The sequence below is a fragment of the Bombina bombina genome, chromosome 1, assembly GCF_027579735.1.
Source record: "Bombina bombina isolate aBomBom1 chromosome 1, aBomBom1.pri, whole genome shotgun sequence".
Lineage (NCBI taxonomy): Eukaryota > Metazoa > Chordata > Amphibia > Anura > Bombinatoridae > Bombina > Bombina bombina.
Window position 1 is genome coordinate 1,469,250,640 of NC_069499.1, and position 21,932 is coordinate 1,469,272,571.

General features: G+C 40.3%; 1 long non-coding RNA gene across 1 annotated transcript in view; it reads right to left on the minus strand.

Moving 5' to 3' along the window:
* Positions 1–538: 538 nt before the first annotated feature.
* The window catches only part of LOC128643455 (uncharacterized), a 36,948-nt gene continuing 15,554 nt past the window's right edge, over positions 539–21,932 (minus strand). The window contains exon 2 of the long non-coding RNA XR_008399821.1: positions 539–1,280. This is a non-coding gene — a long non-coding RNA (uncharacterized LOC128643455). The remainder of the gene's footprint in view (positions 1,281–21,932) is intronic.

Below are 21,932 nucleotides of genomic sequence, written 5' to 3' on the forward strand. Positions count from 1 at the left end.
AGGACATTTTCTACTATGTGAAGAACAATGGCATTTAAAATATTAGTAAATACACAGTAGAACAAATTATGAAATATTAAAATGAAATAAAAAAGATTTTTCATGTTTTCAGGTATTGATTAGAAGGGCTATTTGATTAGAAGTGTGTATAAATATATATATATATATATATATATATGTGTGTGTGTAAATATGTATATACATTTGTATATATGTGTTTATATGTATATTTGTGTACATACATTCACCTGCTGCAATTTCTAAGTTGTCCGGGACCACTGGAAATTTCAAGCCGTGTATTAATGTGTATATATATATATATATATATATATATATATACTGCAAAATTATCAGTTTCTCAGGTTTTATTATTTATAAGGTATGTGTTTAAGTAAAATTAACAGTTTTCTTTTATTCTATAAACTCTAAACAACATTTTTCCTAAATTCCAAATACAAATGTCATTTAGAGAATTTAATTGCATAAAATGACAACTGGTTAAAGTAACAAAAAAGATCCAGTTTTTTCAGACATCTAATAATGCAAAGAAAACAAGTTCATATTTATTTTTAAACAATACAATACTGTTTTAACTTAACAAATCAATATTTGGTGGAATAACAGCTTTCATGCATCTAAGCATGCTCTCCGCCAGTCTTTCACATTGTTGTTGGGTGACTTTATGCCAATCCTGGCTCAAATAATTAAGCAGCTTGGCTTTGCTTGATGGTTTGTGACCATCCATCTTTCTCTTGATCACATTACAGAGGTTACAGAGTTTGGGAACATTGTCAGAGCAGAAGGAAGCAACTTTTCTTCCAGGATAACCTTGTTCATGGCTTGATTCATGCATCCTTCACAAAGATAAATCTGCCCAATTCCAGGTGATCTTCTGTGATGAGTCCAATTTTCAGCTTTGGCCAACATCTGGTTGTTTAATGGTTAGACAAAGACATGCAGGCCCATTTATCAAGCTCCGTACGGAGCTTGAAGGGCCGTGTTTCTGGCGAGTCTTCAGACAGGGGGCGGCATTGCACCAGCAGCTCTTGTGAGCTGCTGGTGCAATGTTAAATGCGGAGAGCGTATTGCTCTCCGCATTTAGCGAGGTCTTGCGGACCTGATCCGCAGTGTCGGATCAGGTCCGCAAGCCCTTTGATAAATGGGCCCCATGGAGTGGCCTAAATGCCACAATGTCTCACACCCACTGTGAAATTTGGTTTGATTGGCGATGATCTGGGGGTGCTTCAGCAAGGCTGGAATCAGGCAGATTCAAACAGCACCTAGTTTAAAAAAAAAAAAAAAAAAGCCTAAATGTGTGATTAACAAAAATAGATCAATGAAATGCAATAAACACTTTAAACAGTGATTAATAGTTGTCAGAAAAGACATATGTGTGTTCATATTGGGTGACATGAGTTCTTAATGGATATTATTTAGAACCAGGCTTTAGAAAAAGGTCACCTGGAGATAATTTACATTCAGATTACCCCATTAGATCAGAGTATTGGAAGTCCAAAATAATTTCATGTGCGTTGTCCCTTAAATTCCATTTTCTCATACTACATTGTGTAAAAAAACTGTTGATTACAATCATGAAGAATTGAAAAAGTGTAATTGAAAAAAAAAGAGAGAAGTTCTTCATTGTAGCAGTCTGATTCTGTTTATCATTGGGTTATAGGGGGGATTAATTTATGCCAATTAAAAAAATGATCCAAAGTTTCAATAAAATACCAATTTCCTAGTAGGAACCTTGCGTTTCTTCACATGAATACTGTTTCACATAACACAGATCCCGATTAGCTCTTCAGTCTATGACAGCCAGATGTGATTGCTAAATTATCCACTGAGTTTAGCCACAACATTTCCAGGAAGGGGATAGAGCAGCCTGTGAATTTGACAAGAGCATCTGCTGGGGGCAGTAGAGCACAATATGAGCTCAATTGCCACTGGCTCTGCAATGAGTACAGGTGTATCCTCAAAGCACAGGACACTGGACTCGCCACTTGATCTTTTCAGATGATGTGTGTTTTAGATAGCAGAAGATTTCCAGTTATTTTTGCAAAATGCCCTGCTTCCCCTGGTTAACTGCAGGTTTTTTCTTCTTAAACGGGAAGAGTCCACAGCTACATTCATTACTTTTGGGAATTCAGAACCTGGCCAGCAGGAGGAGGCAAAGACACCCCAGCCAAAGGCTTCAAATACCTCCCCCACTACCATCATCCCCCAGTCATTCTGCCAAGGGAACAAGGAACAGTAGGAGAAATATGAGGGTTAAAAAGGTGCCAGAAAATCAAAAATGTACTGCCGCCTCATAGACAAAACGTGGGCGGGAGCTGTCTACTCTTCCAGTCAGAATAAAAGAAAATGATCAGGTAAGCATAATTTATGTTTTTCTTCTTGGGAAATAAGAACCTGGCCACCAGGAGGAGGCAAAGACACCCCAGCCAAAGGCTTAAATACTCCTTCCACTCCCCTCATCCCCCAGTCATTCTTTGCCTTTCGTCACAGGAGGTTGGCAGAGAAGTGTCAGAAGTTCGAGATAGTCTCTTATGGAGGGTAGTACTCTTTCCGGAGTTTAAAGTAATCCTGTCAGCCTCTCAATGAGAGCATGGATGAAGGTTAGAGTCCGGAGATGCAGGGAGAGTCTTTCTGCGAAACCACCCCGACTCAGATTAACAGCTCCTTGGCAATCAGCGTTGACGAGTTTCGCTGCCTGCCTTTATTCACTCAAGTCCATATCAGAAGCGAGGCTACTATCTGTCACACTTGAAGGGCCATGTTCCTGTTGCACGGCGTTGATTCCAGTAAGATCGTTTCATTTTATTTCATTATGTGATGTTAACGAAAGAAGGTAGGGTCCCAGTGGGACTCCTTTTATCTTAAAATAGGAATCATGGGTTAATATCTTCTGATAGGGGTTATTGAACAGGGGGGGCTTAAATCATATTTGTTATATGGTTCTATCTGCTGAGGTGTAGTAATACTTAGGCTGATAGCTGTCGGAGCATAACGGCCTTATCATCAATTGGCGCAATCTCTTGAGATGGTGTGCCCTTTTGTGACTGGCACGGTGCACTTCATGACTGGGTGCGGTTACGTTGTTTTCCACTTCCGTATGCTGGCTGTGTAGCGACAGAGAGAGTTTGCTCGTGGGTTGTCTGGTTCACAGGAGGTGGTGAATGCCCAGCCATTGGGGGGTGTAAAAAGGGTGCCAGTTAGTGTTTGTCATTTTTGTAATCCCAAGATTATGGAGGATTCTGATTTCTTAGACACGGATGTCTCCGATATGGAGAATGTGTCTTGTGATGAATCTGAAATGGCACGGGTTATCCATGCCCATCAGTTATGTTCTGATTGCCATTCTAGAGTATTCTCTTCTCCCAAATCAGGGACCTTAGAGTGCGTTGAACCATCCGCCTCCGAGGATTCCATGTCCCATGAGGCGCGTGTCCCAGAACCTTCCTTTGCTATGCAAGCAGGTGTCCCTATGGCCTTTACTCCTTCTCCGGAAGGTGGCTTGTTTCCTCCAGAGGTTACGGCACAGTTCTGCATGGCCATTTCTATGGCGCTGGCTCATTTATATCTCCCAAGTGAAATATTTTTAAGATACTGTCCGTGTTCTGTTAACCAGGGCCTGTCGGGCATGGGATCGCCTGATTCAGTTCGGCCTCCTGGGGAAGCGTTGCACGGCGTGTTCCTGTGGCACGGCGATGATTCTGGTAAGATTGTTTAATTTTATTTCATTATGTGAATGTGATGTTAACAAAAGAAGGTAGGGTCCCAGTGGGACTCCTTTTATCTTAAAATACGAATCATGGGTTAATATCTCCTGAGGGGTTTATTGAACAGGGGTGACTTAAATCATGTTTGTTATATGATTTTATCTGCTGAGGTATAGTAATACTTAGGCTCATGGATGTCTGAACATAACGGCCTTATCATCAATTGGCGCAATCTCTTGAGATTGCATGCCGTTTTGTGACTGGCACGGTGCACCTCGTGACTGGGTGCGGTTACGTTGTTTTCCACTTCCGTATGCTGACTGTGTGGCGGCAGAGAGAGTTTGCTCGTGGGTTGTCTGGTTCACAGGAGGTGGTAAATGCCCAGCCATTGGGGGGTGTAAAAAGGGTGCCGGTTAGTGTTTGTCATTTTTGTAATCCCAAGATTATGGAGGTTTAGACACGGATGTCTCCGATACGGAGAATGCATCTTGTGATGAATTTGAAATGGCCCGGGATATCCATGCCCATCAGTTATGTTCTGATTATTTTCTTGGACCTTAGACAATTCTGGCGTGTCCTTATACCAGGCAGGATACTGGTCAGGCGCTTTCTGCTGTTACTTGGGTTCATGTCACCCTCGTGGTGCTGATTGAATCATACAGATTCTGAATGTAAATTTGTCCTATTGATATGGACTCCGGGCTCGTATCCTACTTTGAAGTATGGGGCCTAGTGTGTAGATACAACGCTTCTGGAGTGGGTTGTAAGTTCCGATCTCAGCCTTTTTCTGGCTATTCACTTGGGATACGGGTATGACTTTTTTCAGACGTCATCATGGTTCTTAAAGGTCCCTGGGGACCTGGAACTGTGGTTTCCATTCCTTTGGAGTTGGAAGATGTGAATGACCTCCGTGGTCTGGATTGGATTGGCTTCCTCACTTGCGGCTCTTCCGGATGTTGACTCCTTAGCCTAATAGCATTACTTTTCGGTGGTGGAATCGTTTTCCTTCCGGTCTTGGGTTGGGTCATCTGTTTGGAAGTGCGGGCATGTCCTTCTTCCTTTACTCAGCGTTGCGTTTGCTCTAGTAAGTGGAGTACAGGGTTTATCCTACCTTCTCCGAGGAGCTGTGAGGCTCCCAGCCTTTGCCCTGTTAAAAGGGTTTTCGGGAGACCGATTCTACAAGGATCTCTATAGACTATCCTCTTTCCCATATAGGTTCTTCTCTTGATAATACCTTGGTCTTTCGACGCTAGGGTGTTGTCCTTCGACCTTGTTGCAAATCTAGCCTTCGGGCTTGAGAGTGGAGATCCGAAGTCGGTTACAGTCTTTCTGGGGTCAGGAAGATGACCATTTATCCTTACCAGCGTGTGGATTAGGTAGTTAAGCCTGTCTACAAGGATTACCTTGCGATCCAGGGGTACTGGGTGCCCAATTCTTAAATTGGTCAGCCTCTCAGTGAGAGCATGGATGAAGGTTAGAGTCCGGAGATGCAGGGAGAGTCTTTCTGCGAAACATCCCAACTCAGATTAACAGTTCCTTAGCAATCAGTGTTTACGAGTTTTGCTGCCTGCCTTTATTCACTCAAGTCCATGTCAGAAGCAAGGCTACTATCTGTCAAACTTTAAGGGCCATGCTCCTGTTGCACGTTGATTCTGGTAAGATCATTTCATTTTATTTCATTATGTTAATGTGGTGTTAACGAAAGAAGGTAGGGTCCCAGTGGGACTCCTTTTATCTTAAAATAGGAATCATTGGTTAATATCTCCTGACGGGGGGTTATTAAACAGGGGGGCCTTTAATCATGTTTGTTATATGGTTCTATCTGCTGATGTGTAGTAATACTTAGGCTCATGGCTTTCGGAACATAACGGCCTTATTATCAATTGGCGCAATCTCTTGAGATTGCGTGCCCTTTTGTGACTGGCATGGTGCACCTTGTGACTGGGTGCGGTTATGTTGTTTTCCACTTCCATATGCTGACTGTGTGGCGACAGAGAGAGTTTGCTTGCGGGTTGTCTAGTTCACAGGAGGTGGTGAATGCCCAGCCATTGTGGGGTGTAAAAAGGGTGCCAGTTAGTGTTTGTCATTTTTGTAATCCCAAGATTATGGAGGATTCTGATTTCTTAGACACGGATGTCTCCGATACGGAGAATGCTTCTTGTGATGAATCTGAAATGGCCCGGGATATCCATGCCCATCAGTTATGTTCCGATTGCCGTTCTAGAGTACTCTCTTCTCACGAATCAGGGACCTTAGAATGCATTGAGCCATCCGCCTCCGAGGATCCCATGTCCCATGAGACGCATGCCCCAGAACCTAGCTACGCAAGCAGGTGTCCCTATGGCCTTTACTCCTTCTCCGAAAGGTGGCTTGTTTCCTCCAGAGGTTACGGCACGGTTCCGCATGGCCATTTCTATAAAAGGGTTTTCGGGAGACTGATCCTACAAGGATCTCTGTAGACTATCCTCTTCCCCATATAAGATCTACTCTTGATCACACCTTGGTCTTTCAACGCTAGGGTGTTGTCCTTCGACCTTGTTGCAGATCTAGCCGTCGGGCTTGAGAGTGGAGTTCCCAGGTCGGTTACAGTCTTTATGGGGTCAGGAAGATGACCATTTATCCTCACCAGCGTGTGGATCAGGTAGTTAAGCCTGTCTACAAGGGTTACCTTGCGATCCAGGGGTACTGGGTGCCCAATTCTTAAACTGGTCAGGAGTTCTTTCAGACTCTTGGGTTTGAGGCTGTTGCTAGGTTCTTTAAGTCTACAGACTTTAGATGGTGCGCCCCTACTCATAGGAGGCAGCTTAGGGTTCCTCAGGAGGTTAGATCTTTCGATTGATTCCGTTTTTCGAGGACTCTGGCTTAGGGCCATGCTTCTTGCTTGGATCGGGCATGGGCAGGTTCTGCTTATCCTTAGGGTTTGGATCCCGTGTGTCCCTTTGAAGGGGGCGAGGTTTCTGTCTCTCATGGGAGATTCATATCTGCTTGAGGCTTAAGTTTAAGGTCTCTCTGATGGGTCCCTACTGGTCTTCTAGGGCATCTGATGCTTCCTTGTAGACTCCAGGTGTTGTTTCAACTGGGATGGCCATATTGGCTGAAGGGTCTTGCCTCTATTGGTAGGGTGATTTCCGTTGCTTAGTTCCCTCTTTCTCACCTAGAGTGGGGGATGGGTTCTTGTGTGTTCTCCTTGATTTGGAGATACCTCAGTATCTGTGACGACCTGTGGGTCCTTGTTTTTCTTGTCTTGTAGTTTTTTTTTCCCCTTACTTGCGTACTCAGAATCTTGGAATAGAGTAGTGGTTGGCTCCACCGTTCCTGCAGCAGGAGGTTGTGGGTTTGAATCCAGGTAAGGCTCCTGTTATCTGCTGGATTCTGGTATTTGGATACTGGGAGTCTGAGTACTCTCTTCCATTGGGAAGTGTTCCCCTTTATAGAAGACAGCAGTGTAGGGGTTCTCGGACCCGAGCACGAAGTTCCTGTCCTGACTCACGGTAGCATGCCGGGTTTAGTAGCAGTCAGAGTTCTACTTGGGGGTTTTGCTTCCTCGTAGATCCATCCTTTTTTCTTCCAGAGGTCTGGGACTCTTGTCCTCGATCTTTAAATAGCCTTTGGGCTGGGACCATTACCCTGGAGGGAAGGTCGGGGATTGGTTTGCTCTATGCAGTGTTTGGCCATTTTCTTCTTGAGTCTGTCCTCCCCTTCGGTGGAAGGACTTTTGATGTCCATCTCTCTTGGTGGCGTTTGCTGCTGGGAGGGGACACTCCTGGGAGCCCGGTATTTTTCTGATCGAGTGTTGTCGAGATTTTTTGGCGTTACTCGGTGGGTTAAGTCACACGATGGCTTAGGGTCAACTTTGCTGTCTGGAGGCTGGTCATCGCGAGTTCTTGTTTCAGGTGGCTTGATGCTCTCTTGGAGAGCTCTTTGTTAGCTGCTGGGATAGTTATCCTGTCTCTGCTGTCTCTGCTTGTCTAGCCTGTGGGTTTCGACTTGACTATTATACAACAGGGAACTCACAGTTTTCTGGAGCACCTTATGTGCTATGATGCTGTGTCAGGGATATGAGGGTGGCCCTCGGGTCATCTTAGTGACGTTTTTATCCTGAGTATGGACTTCCTTTCTGGTCCTTGCACTTCTAGGCAATTTATCTCCCTGGACGATGGTACTGTGGCAACCTTGGGTTGCTCTAAGTTTGTTTTGAGCCTGTGTTGGATGGTCCTTTAGATCTCGTAGGGGGCCACATGGTTATCTATCTATCTCTTAGGGGTAGATAGATGTTCTTGACCTTTATGTCGGGGGTACTTTTTGTGGGAGTCGAGAGCCGCTGGGCTGGCTCCTTGGAGGCTTTTGTGCACAGCAGAATCTGGGTCTGAGTGGTCTCTAGCACGGCTTTGCAGGTTATGTAACTGATGTGCAGTTACCTGGGCTTCCGTTTTTTTTATCTGTGCCAATTATAATTTTTTATAAGGTGTCGGGTAATTTCAGGCTGTGGTGCCTTTCAAAAGTGTCTTTTGTACCCACCCTTTGTTTGCATTCAGTGTCCTCTAGCTTAGGTATTATTTTCCCAAAAGTAATGAATGCAGCTGATAATTTTCTTTTCTTCTGACGAGAAGAGTCCACAGCTCCCGCCTGCGTTTTGTCTATGAGGCGGCAGTAAATTTTTGTTCTTCTGGCACCTTTTTCACCCTGATATTTCTCTTACTGTACCTTGTTCCCTTGGCAGAATGACTGGGGGATGAGGGAAGTGGGGGAAGTATTTGAAGCCTTTGGCTGGGGTGTCTTTGCCTCCTCCTGGTGGCCAGGTTATGAATTCCCAAAAGTAATAGATGCAGCTGTGGACTCTTCCCGTCAGAAGAAAAGAAAATTATCAGGTAAGCATAATTTATGTTTTTATAAATTTTTGCGTAAAATTTCAATAACATGCCTTAAGAATACTAAGGGGTCGATTTATCATAGTGCTAGCGGACATGATCCGCTGTTGCGGATCATGCCCACCGTACATCGATAAATGCTGACGGCATACGCAGTTGGCATTTATCATTGCACAAGCATTTCTAGTGAAATGCTTGTGCAATCCCAGGTGTTGTTTCAACTGGGATGGCCATATTGGCCGAAGGGTCTTGCCTCTATTGGTAGGGTGGTTTCCGTTGCTTAGTTCCCTCTTTCTGATCCCACCAAGTAACGCCGAAAAATCTCGACAACTCCCGTAAATGGCTGAAAATATTAACTAACACCTAACGCATGCGCAATATCTATCTACTTGTCAACCGCAAACCCCCACCACAATAACTAATAAAGTATATTAACCCCTAATCCGCCATTAACCCATATCGCAATAAACCTAATAAATGTATTAACCTCTAATCCGCCATTCACCCACATCACAATAAACCTAACAAACGCATCAACCCCTAATCCGCCATTCACCCACATCGCAATCTACTTAATAAAACTATTAACCCCTAATCCGCCATTAACCCATATCGGAATAAACCTAATAAAACTATTAACCCCTAATCCGCATTCACCCACATCACAATAAACCTAATTAATCTATTAACCCCTAAACCATCAAACCCCCACATTTCAATAAACCTAATTTAATTACAAAGCCCCCTAACCTAATACCCCTAAATGAATCCCAAATTACATAAAATAATAAAATACTAAATAACAATTAAAATAAAAAATCCTAACAGTATTTAAGATTAAATTAAAATAATCTAAATTTACAAAAAATAAAAAAGTCTAACCTTACAAAAATAAAAAAATTAAACCTAATCCTTATAAAAAATTAAACCTAATCCTTATAAAAATAAAAAAAGCCCCCCAAAATAAAAACACCCCCTAATCTAATACTAAACTACCAATAGCCTTTAAAAGATAAACAGCTCTTTTGCATTAAAAAAAATACTAAGTCCCCCCTCTAACAGTAAACCCCCCAGCCACGAAACCCCCAAAATAAAAAAAAACTAACACTAAAAAATCCTAAACTACCCATTGCCCCTAAAGAGGTATTTGTATGGGCATTGCCCTTAAAAGGGCATTCAGCTCTTTTACAAGTGTCCATTAAATTCCTAATTAAAAAAATAAAAAATATCCTAACTCTAAGTCCCAAATAGGTATTCACCTTCCTGAAGTCCGGCGGAGAAGAACATCTTCCATTTTCATCCAGGACCAAGCCGGCTCAGAGATTACCACGGAACTGAAGACTGGCGACCGCATAGCCATGGAGCATGGAGGATCCTCTTTGTACGATCACCGCCGTACACTGAATATTGAATGCAAGTTACGCATTTAAATATGGTTTCACTTGCATTCACTTGCATTTTCAAATTCAAATCAGCCAATAGGATGAGAGCTATTGGCTGTTCAAATGGTGTAAGTGTTGGAAAGAGAAGGAATATTTATCAATGCTAAGAGACTCTGCCAATCGTGTGCAAAATATGATTCATAAGTTGTATGTTTGTTTCTTTATATTATGTTTATTGGCTGGAGATTTTAACAATCTTTTAACAATTATATTCTTGTTAGACATCATAAGTAGTTTTCCCTTTGGGGAGGGGCTTTTACATTGAATGGTTACTATATAAAGAAGCTTGATACCACACATTATACGTTACCTGATGAAGATTATCCTTAAAATGTGTAGTGGAAAGGTGATCCTTGAAATGTGCAGTGGAACCTGTGGAACTGTCAACCTGTTGTTCTCTGTATCAGGGGTGGACTGAGACTAATCAGGGCCCTGTGCAAAAATTAGGGAATGTCTCACACTGACCCAAATTTATTAAAATGTATGTAAATGAACAAGGTAGCTTACCTGCCCTGCCCCCACTGAGCCCCAACCTCCAGGGCCCCCAACATCAAGGACCAGAGACAGGGCTCCCAACCTCCAGGGCCAGACCCCACACTCCATGGTCCTCAGAGCAACAGACCCCTGACAGTAAACCCCCACACTCTAGAGCCTCTCGAGCTACAAACCCCACATACAGGCACAAGGCTCCCACTCTGGGGCCAGGACCCCCCTAAACCCACACTTAAAGGGATATTCCAGTCAAAATGTAAATGCACATAGATGAATTACATATTTGAATAGAAACATATTTGCAATATACACATATTGGCAAAAAAATGCTTCTAGTAAAAGTTATCACTGTTTTAGTGTTAACCTTTTTCTCTGCACGTGCATGTGAAGCATTCTTAAATATTGCCAGTGCATCAGCATTTTAAATACTGCAGCTGCCTAGAGCACCAGTGGGGCTTGTATCATGTCAGCAATTAACAAACTGACGGCTAGATTACGAGTTTTTGTCGATAATGGTGTGCGTGACTAACGCACAGTTTTCCCTCACCGCTCACCTAAAGTAACGCTGGTATTACGGGGTTTTTTTAACCCGGCGTTAGCCGCAAAAAGGTGAGCGTAGAGCATAATTTAGCTCCACATCTCACCAGCGCTGCTTACGGTAGTGGTAAGCTGGCTAAGCATGCTCGTGCATGATTTCCCCATAGGAATCAATGGGGTAGAGCCGGATGGAAAAAACCTAACACCTGCAAAAAAGCAGCCTTTAGCTCCTAACGCAGTCCCATTGATTCCTATGGGGAAACACATTTTATGTCCACACCTAACACCCTAACATGAACCCCGAGTCTAAACACCCCTAATCTTACACTTATTAACCCCTAATCTTCCGCCCCCAACATCTCCGACTCCTGCATTTTATTATTAACCCCAAATCTGCCGCTCCGGACACCGCCGCCACCTACATTATCCCTATGAACCCCTAATCTGCTGCCCCCAACATCGCCGACACCTACTTTTTATTTATTAACCCCTACTCTGCCGCCCCCAATGTCGCCACCACCTAACTACACTTATTAACCCCTAATCTGCCGCCGCCAACGTCGCCGCCACTATAATAAAGTTATTAACCCCTAAATCTAAGTATAACCCTAACCCTAACACCCCCCTAACTTAAATATAATTTAAATACATCTAAATAAAATTACTATTATTAACTAAATTATTCCTATTTAAAACTAAATACTTACCTATAAAATAAACCCTAAAATAGCTACAATATAACTAATAGTTACATTGTAGCCATCTTAGGGTTTATTTTTATTTTACAGGCAAGTTCGTATTTATTTTAACTAGGTACAATAGTTATTAAATAGTTATTAACTATTTAATAACTTCCTAGTTAAAATAATTACAAATTTACCTGTAAAATAAACCCTAACCTAAGTTACAATTATACCTAACACTACACTATAATTAAATTAATTACCTAAACTAACTACAATTAATTACAATTAAATTAAATAAACTAAAGTACGGAAAAAAAAAACTAAATTACAGAAAATAATAAAATAATTACAATTTTTTTAAATTAATTACACCTACTCTAATCCCCCTAATAAAATAAAAAAAGACCCCCAAAATAATAAAAATCCCTACCCTATACTAAATTACAAATAGCCCTTTAAAGGGCCTTTTGGGGGGCATTGCCCCAAAGTAATCAGCTCTATTACCTGTAAAAAAAAAAGACAATACCCCCCAACATTACAACCCACCACCCACACACCCAACCCTACTCTAAAACCCACCCAATCCCCCCTTAATAAAACCTAACACTACCCCCTTGAAGATCACCCTACCTTGATTCGTCTTTACCCAACCGGGCAGAAGTGGTCCTCCAGACGGCCAGAAGTCTTCATCCGATCCGGGCAGAAGAGGACTTCCAGACGGGCAGAAGTCTTCATCCAGGCGGCATCTTCTATCTTCATCCATCTGGAGCGGGTCCATCTTCAAGCCATCCGACGCAGAGCATCCTCTTCCATCCGACGACTAACACTAAATGACGGTACCTTTAAGTGACGTCATCCAAGATGGCGTCCCTTCAATTCCGATTGGCTGATAGAATTCTATCAGCCAATCGGAATTAAGGTAGAAAAAATCCTATTGGCTGATCCAATTAGCCAATAGGATTGAGCTTGCATTCTATTGGCTGTTCCAATCAGCCAATAGAATGCAAGCTCAATCCTATTGGCTGATTGGATCAGCCAACAGGACTGAACTTCCATCCAATTGGCTGATTGCATCAGCCAATTGGATTTTTTTCTACCTTAATTCCGATTGGCTAATAGAATTCTAGAATTCAGCCAATCGGAATTGAAGGGACGCCATCTTGGATGACGTCACTTAAAGGTACCGTCATTTAGTGTTAGTCGTCGGATGGAAGAGGATGCTCCGCGTCAGGTGGCTTGAAGATGGACCCGCTCCGCTCCGGATGGATGAAGATGGAAGATGCCGTCTGGATGTAGACTTCTGCCCGTCTGGAGGTCCTCTTCTGCCCGGATCGGATGAAGACTTCTGGCCGTCTGGAGGACCACTTCTGCCCGGTTGGGTGAAGACGACTCAAGGTAGGGTGATCTTCAAGGGGGTAGTGTTAGGTTTTATTAAGGGGGGATTGGGTGGGTTTTAGAGTAGGGTTGGGTGTGTGGGTGGTGGGTTGTAATGTTGGGGGGTATTGTCTTTTTTTTTACAGGTAATAGAGCTGATTACTTTGGGGCAATGCCCCCCAAAAGGCCCTTTAAAGGGCTATTTGTAATTTAGTATAGGGTAGGGATTTTTATTATTTTGGGGGGCTTTTTTATTTTATTAGGGGGATTAGAGTAGGTGTAATTAGTTTAAAAAAATTGTAATTATTTTATTATTTTCTGTAATTTAGTGGGGGTTTTTCCGTACTTTAGTTTATTTAATTTAATTGTAATTAATTGTAGTTAGTTTAGGTAATTAATTTAATTATAGTGTAGTGTTAGGTGTAATTGTAACTTAGGTTAGGGTTTATTTTACAGGTAAATTTGTAATTATTTTAACTAGGAAGTTATTAAATAGTTAATAACTATTTAATAACTATTGTACCTAGTTAAAATAAATACGAACTTGCCTGTAAAATAAAAATAAACCCTAAGATAGCTACAATGTAACTATTAGTTATATTGTAGCTAGCTTAGGGTTTATTTTATTGGTAAGTATTTCGTTTTAAATAGGAATAATTTAGTTAATAATAGTAATTTTATTTAGATTTATTTAAATTATATTTAAGTTAGGGAGGTGTTAGGGTTAGGGTTAGCCTTAGATTTAGGGGTTAATAACTTTATTATAGTGGCGGCGACGTTGGGGGCGGCAGATTAGGGGTTAATAAATGTAGGTAGGTGTTGGCGATGTTAGGGACGGCAGATTAGGGGTTAATAAAATTTAACTAATGTTTGCGAGGCGGGAGTGCGGCGGTTTAGAGGTTAATATATTTATTGAAGTGGCGGCGATGTCCGGTCGGCAGATTAGGGGTTAAAACATTTATTTAAGTGTTTGCGATGTGGGGGGAGGCTCGGTTTAGGGGTTAATAGGTAGTTTATGGGTGTTAGTGTACTTTTTAGCACTTTAGTTAAGAGTTTTATGCTACGGCGTTAACCCATAAAACTCTTAACTACTGAGTTTTAAATGCGGTATCAGTCTTGACAGTAGAGGCTGTACCGCTCACTTTTTCCAAGACTCGGCGTTAGGCAAATCCCATTAAAAAGATAGGATACGCAATTGACGTAAGTGGATTTGCGGTATGCTTGAGTTGCGGAAAAAAGTGAGTGGTACACCTGTACCTGCAAGACTCGTAATACCAGCGGGCGTTAAAAAGCAGCATTCGGACCTCTCAACGCTGCTTTTTAAGGCTAACGCAAGACTCGTAATCTACGTGTGAGTCATTACCAGATGGTACAAGCACCTTGCAAGTGCTGTGTTTAATAAAATGCTGGTGCACGGTGCATACTTAAATACACATTTGAAATAGTTTTAGCTTTTATTAGAAACATTTTTGCTAATACATGTACTGTATATTACAAATTATATTTAAAGGGATATTTGTATCAATTAATAGAGCAAAAAGAGAGCACCCTACAAATAGATAGCTCTACTAAAATCTCTCTACTGGAGACACTCTTTAAAACAAAGATCAAATTTGATGCACAATCAAAAAGAACAGATACGGCAAATGTTCAATTGACTCCCAAATGCCTTTATATAAATAAAAATGCAATACACTAATGCAAATAAAACAGGTACAATAATAATTAATTTAAAAAGCACAAAAGGGACGATTTAGCAATGTCTGGCGGATATGATACACTGTAGCGTATCATGTCCACCAGACATCGCTGAATGCCGACAGCATATGCTGTCGGCATTTAACATAGCTGCGCAGTTCTGGTAAACTGCTTGTGCAATGCCGCCCCCTGCAGATTCGTGGCCAATCAGCCGCTAGCAGGGGGTGTCAATCAGTGATGTGCAGTCACTAGAGGCAGGTGAGGCAGTGCTTCACCTCTCATATGGGCAAAAATATATATATTTTTATTGGCTTTAAAAAAAAAATTGTAATTTTTTTTTTCCCAGCATTTTTTTTCTCACAGCTATATGTTGTGCAATGAAGAGGCACAAGCAGGTCTGCCCACCATTACACAACATGCTGCGCCATCTACTGGATGCAAGTGCCACTGTCACTTCCTGAATCCTTCCAGAGCAGGAGAGAGGCACAGAGAGCAGTGTTTCACCCACATCTTATTAAAGTAAGATTTTACTGATAGGGATTCTGTTAGTGAAAATGATAATTTAATGAATGTGGTTTAGTGTTTTTTTTACTCTTTTACAGCAAAGGATCGTTTTTGTATTTTGTTTACTCAAACTTTATACCCACTAACTTAGCAGCTTGCCTCTGTACTTCACACTAAATTATAGACAAATTTTCTGAACTCTCTGTAGCTGTGCTGTTTTATTACTTTAAAATGCTGTGGTCCCCCTCCCCCCCCACACACATTTTGTGCGTGTGTGTGTGTGTCTCTCTCTCTATCTATCCATCTCTCTCCTTATGTGTTGTTCTCCCCCATGGTCTCTTTCTCTCTCTGTCTCTCTTCCTCCCCCTCTGACTCTCATCCCTTATGTAATGAAAGAATCTATAAGCATAATTTGCAGCATTAAAGTAAAAAGTATGTTTTAAACATATTTTAATGGGCATGGATTTCTAGATCTCATAATCAGAGCAAGCATTGTGTTATCTGGCAAGAGTTTCTGTTACAATCCTTTTAGACTAAAATCAGATGTTTACTACTAAGTTGACCAGTTTTCCAAGACACCATTTAAAAGGGACATGAAACCCATATGAAACCCATATGCAAATTTAAATAACTTTCCAATTTACATCTAATATCTAATTTTCTTCATTATTTTGATGTCCTTTGTTGAAAATCATATCTAAATATGCTCAGTAGCTGCTGATTGGTGGCTGCACATAGATACCTCATGTGATTGGTTCACCCATGTGCATTGCTATTTCTTCAACAAAGGATATCTAAAGAATGAAGGCGTATCCTGCCACTGCCTCACCAGCCTCTGATGTCACTGCACGTCACTGGTGTCAATCAACCATATTGTATAGAATCGTGGGGATTGATGTCCGCAGCCTCAGAGGTGGCGGACCAGTTAAGGAGTAGTCTTAAAACTGTGATTGCAGTTTGTTTTTAAAGTGATAGTAAATCCTAGCGTTTGTGAAACCAGTGGAATAAATAAAGGGGACTTTCAGTCATGAAGTATAAAATACTTCATGCTGAAAGTTCCTTTATTTCTCTAAAGCATTCGCTGTGCTGAGCGCCTCAGGTTGCTCGCAGCAGAATGCTATTTTTCAGTGAGGTGATGTTTCCACCTCTTAGCCAATAACCATGCGGGCCAGCTGTCATCATGCCATATAGCTAGCACGCTATTGGCTAAAATCACCTCAGTAATAAATAAGCATTCCTCCGTGGGCTGTCTGTGACGCTCAGCACAGCAAAAGCTTTGGACAAATAAAGGAACTTTCAGCATGAAGTATTTTACACTTCATGACTGAAAGTCCCCTTTATTTGTTCCACTGGTAAATCCTAGCGTTTCACAAACGCTAGGATTTACTATCAATTTAAAGTATTATTTCCTGACATATACAAGTATATACATGTCTATCTGAGTAACACTACATTTATTTTTAACACATCCAAGCAATCATAAATTTAAATTCTGCAAGTCAGCTTTAAAGGGACATTGTACACTAGATTTTACTTTGCATAAATGTTTTGTAGATGATCCATTTATATAGCCCTTCTGGGAGTGTTTTTGTAACAATGTATAGTTTTGCTTATTTTTTAATAACATTGTGCTGATTTTCAGACTCCTAACCAAACCCCAAAGTATCAGTACTGAAGTCTACAGATTCCTGCTTGCTTCTGTTTGTGTAATGGATCTTCTCATATGCAGGGAAGGGGGGAGGGTCTGATTTTCCTGCTTTCCCAGCCCCTTTCAATGGGTGTCCCATCCTAACCTCATCAATAGTGCTAAACTGGGAGCTTTTAAGTAAGTTGAAGGTTTTATAGTGGATTTTTAGATCAGTATCTGTGCATATTCTTCTTTATAGTAGTGTCTATTACATGCAGTTATATAAAAATGTGTGTACACTGTCCCTTTAATTTAAGTTTCCTATATTAAAATGGTGATTTTAACAATATTTATTTTTATTTTTTTTATTTTATATTTTTATTGAGGAACAATGGCATACATAATAAGCATTACAGCATCATACAGTTGCATTCCAAGAATGCGTAGAATAAGGTATATGTTATAATTGGAACACAAATGCTAACCTTAAGTTGCATATTATAGGTACATACACAGTAACCAATATATTCTGGCTATATGGAATAAGGTTAGTACATTATGGGTTTGCTGTAGAAAATCAAACAATTTAAAAAGGACATGCCAATAAAAAGAACAAAGCCCTCTACTTCATTAAGGAGGCCTCTCCAGGACCCCACATCACGTAGTGAGATTTACAGAGGGCTATCTGAGTTAGAGGAGACCGCTTATGGATCTCAATGATGAAACCTCAAAATTTTTGTTATTTTGTCTGGCAGTTGGAATTGGGAAGGGGGAAATAAAGTCACTGGACTATTCTGCTATAAGGTATTCTCATAAAGAGGGTAGTTAGGGTGCGGTATAGGTAAGAGAAACAGCGTAGTTAACTCTCCCAAGTAGGGAGGTGTATTAAGAGGGGGGGGAGGAGGTGGTTAATTAAGTAGGATAAGCCAAATATGCCTAGAGGCCATATCTTCCAGGAGAGACAAGGGTAGCAGTAATATCAAAATGCAAGGAAAGCTTGCTTAAATGAAACAAGGCACCATATCTATGTAAGGAGTCATCTAAACACATGGGTCGCTATTGTATGGGTAAAGAGGACTAAGTGCCCATTGGATCAATATAGACCCCAACATATCAGAGCCCAGTAACTCTTAATGAGTGAGTTTGGTGAGAATTATGTAGTGTAGCTCTGAGACCAAGAGGAGGGCAACTATGCAGCATGCAGGACCAGCCTGCTTTAATGCACATATTAAATACTTAGATACGAGGTTACACATAGCGATGTATAGATTTTGAAGGTGAGCAAAAATCTGGGGCTAATTGTAAGGACTTTTGCATATAGCTGATGGTGAATAATAATATTTCCCCTCTAACTATTTGGTCTCTTATCTATATATGTGTGGTCAATCCCGGCTGTGAGGCTAAGAATGAGAAGGTTCAGGTGTCTCGGCCGCGGACACCCAAACCTTAGGAGCATTTAAGATGGTTGGGATCAACATATTTGACTATATATCAATTCAAACACCATGACACATATGTAGAATGTTCAAAAGAGAGGCAAGTGAGACAATCCCTGAGAGTCTAATCCGTGATGGTATGAGTGGACAAATAGAGAATGAGTCTACCTCAGGGCATGGGCCCTATGCCCTGCAGTATTAGTCATAGAAATCTAACATACAATTGAGCCCACACTGAATGACATAACTTTTTAAAGCCAGTATAGCACAGGGAGTGGTTCTGCGCTATGCTAATGCTAAATTATGATGTTTTGAGTACTGGAAACCTGAAGACCCTGCTAGTGTCTATATTTGTAGATTTATGCCCAGATACTGTAGGGGTATGCTAAAAGGACAAGTAGAGAACATCATGTATTTATGCTGCCGCGCCAGGCTTAATATACTAGAACAAAAGCAATGAACCATATGCAGTAATTAGTGATGCCAAGCTGAGAACATTTTTAAAAACAAATAGCAGACTCAACCAACATGCAAAATATGTAAGGTATAACAGGAAGGCCTAACATCTAGTGCCCAAAACAGGCTAACCACACAAACCGGAGAAAAACAGGTGTAGAGTTCTCTGCAAGTGAGAAGCCATAGTGAAAGACTATTAAGTCAGTTTTGTGTAGCTAAGGTACAGTGTCAGTTTTCACGTATGATCTCGCTAAGTAATTTGCAGTCCGGATGAGGGATACCGCCGTGGCGCAGCATACCAAGAAGCAGAATCTTTTACCCCACTCCGGACCGCAAGGCTGAGGGCTTTTCTTGTGCCAGCTGCAGGTTTATTACCAGCTTTGCAGGGTAGACGTCCCGACTGACCAGATGATGCGGAGCGCCCCTATTTTGTAAGTTACGTAGAGGCATCAATATAGGAATCAGCCGGGCTTGCTTGTGATCATCGGAGTTCAGTAAGGGTTCCCGCCATGCGCTGCTTAAGGGAGCGTCTCGTATCTCCTGTGACAGAACTACAGCCGTGACCTTCTCTGCAGCAATTTGTTCCTCCTCCAAGAAATCCTCCACCGGTAACAGTCGCTGCTCAAGGGAGGATAATAACAAGGTGAGGCTTCGATAAGCTGTTGAGCGCGGAGTTCCCACACCTCGACTGCCTCCATGTCGAAATTACTCCTCAGGAACTAACCGGCAGTATATAAGTATCTACTCCTTGCCGATATGGAAGTTAGGGCAGTCTGAGGGTCCATGAAAAAAGATATTACAGTTAGGCAGTTCCTCTATGCGAAAAGGTTACCAAACTAATAGGCCCAGTATACGGAGCAGCTGCTCATGTCGTGTGGCAACTTCACAGGGTTAAAGTTCTGTATGCGTCTTTTGAGTAGCGTTTTTACTCGCTTGGAAGGTTCAGCTTGACATATGAAAGGGATTAGGCAGATAACCATTCTCATAAATTTGCATTATATTCCATTATTGTGCTCGTAAGTCAGGAGCCCTGGTTGCACATGTCTGCCTTCCTCGGCTGTTGGCTCCGCCCCCCCCATTTTAACAATATTTTTAACATTTTTTAAACCAAAAAATATAGCTGTCACTACAAGTGTCACAGCTGTCACTACATGTTTTGTGCCTTGATATTGATTGCTCACAAGTCACACATTGTAGCAGGATTGTAACTGGAAGAAGCCTGATGCTACCACTACAATGCGCATCTGAATTGTAATTGCTCCTAATGTTTTATGAACAATGTAAAATGATACAGAGGATCAACTGAAAGAAATAGACTAAGAACACAAAACTTTAAAGACTTAAAGGAACACTGAACCCAATTTTTTTTTCTTTCATGATTCAGAAAGAGCATGCAATTTTAAGCAACTTTCTAATTTACTCCTATTATCAATTTTTCTTCATTCTCTTGCTATCTTTATTTGAAAAAGAAGGCATCTAAGCTATTTTTTGGGTTCAGAACCCTGGACAGAGCTTGTTTATTGGTGGGTGAATTTATCCACCAATTAGCAAGAACAACTCACGTTGTTCACCAAAAATGGGCCGGCATCTAAACTTAAATGCTTGCATTTCAAATAAAGATACCAAGAGAATGAAGAAAATTTGATAATAGGAGTAAATTAGAAAGTTGCTTAAAATTGCATGCTCTATCTGAATCACAAAAGAAAAAATTTGGGTTCAGTGTCCCTTTAAAGGAATATGTTTAAAGTAGCAAAATTATTTGAATAATCTTAATTATATTTATAAGATTTTTAAAAAAAAATTAATTTCCATTACAAATAATTTACTGAGTCAAACTGTTTTTCTCCAGGGTCAAGAGAATAATTTGTGGTATTATACTACTATGGGCTAGATTTCAAGTGGAACGCTAATGTAATGTGTGCCCGTACATTGGTAAATTCGCCTGTTTACGGACGCACGTGAAATAACCAGCCATTACAAGTGGCTGGTTATTGCTACTGCGAGCTTGTGGTAGCAATTAGCGCTACAAAAATTAACCAGAGGTCAGACCTCTGGTTCATTTTTAAAAATGTCCCCCAAGTGCTCCAAAATAAAGTGTTGTGCTGGTGTTTAAAATAAAAAATGGTAGTATTTTTTTTTAAAATAAGAACTGCACAAAGAAGATTTATGGGGTTAAAGTGTAGGGATGTGGGGTGTTAGAAAAAAAAAACAGCACTAAAAAGTGCCTTTACATTGCAGTCTATAGGGACAGTATTATTCCTATAAATATATATGTATATGCTTATATATTTATGTGTTTATATGTGTATATACACATATATACACATATTAACACATAAATATATATGTATGTATGTATTCATTTACATATACACATATATACACATATTAACACATAAATATATATGTATGTATGTATTCATTTACATATACACACATATACACATATTAACACATAAATATATATGTATGTATGTATTCATTTACATATACACACATATACACATATTAACACATAAATATATATGTATGTATGTATTCATTTACATATATACACATATTAACACATAAATATATATGTATGTATGTATTCATTTACACATATACACATATTAACACATAAATATATATGTATGTATGTATTCATTTACACATATACACATATTAACACATAAATATATATGTATGTATGTATGTATTCATTTACACATATACACATATTAACACATAAATATATATGTATGTATGTATGTATTCATTTACACATATACACATATTAACACATAAATATATATGTATGTATGTATTCATTTACACATATACACATATTAACACATAAATATATATGTATGTATGTATTCATTTACACATATACACATATTAACACATAAATATATATGTATGTATGTATGTATTCATTTACACATATACACATATTAACACATAAATATATATGTATGTATGTATGTATTCATTTACACATATACACATATTAACACATAAATATATATGTATGTATTCATTTACACATATACACATATTAACACATAAATATATATGTATGTATGTATTCATTTACACATATACACA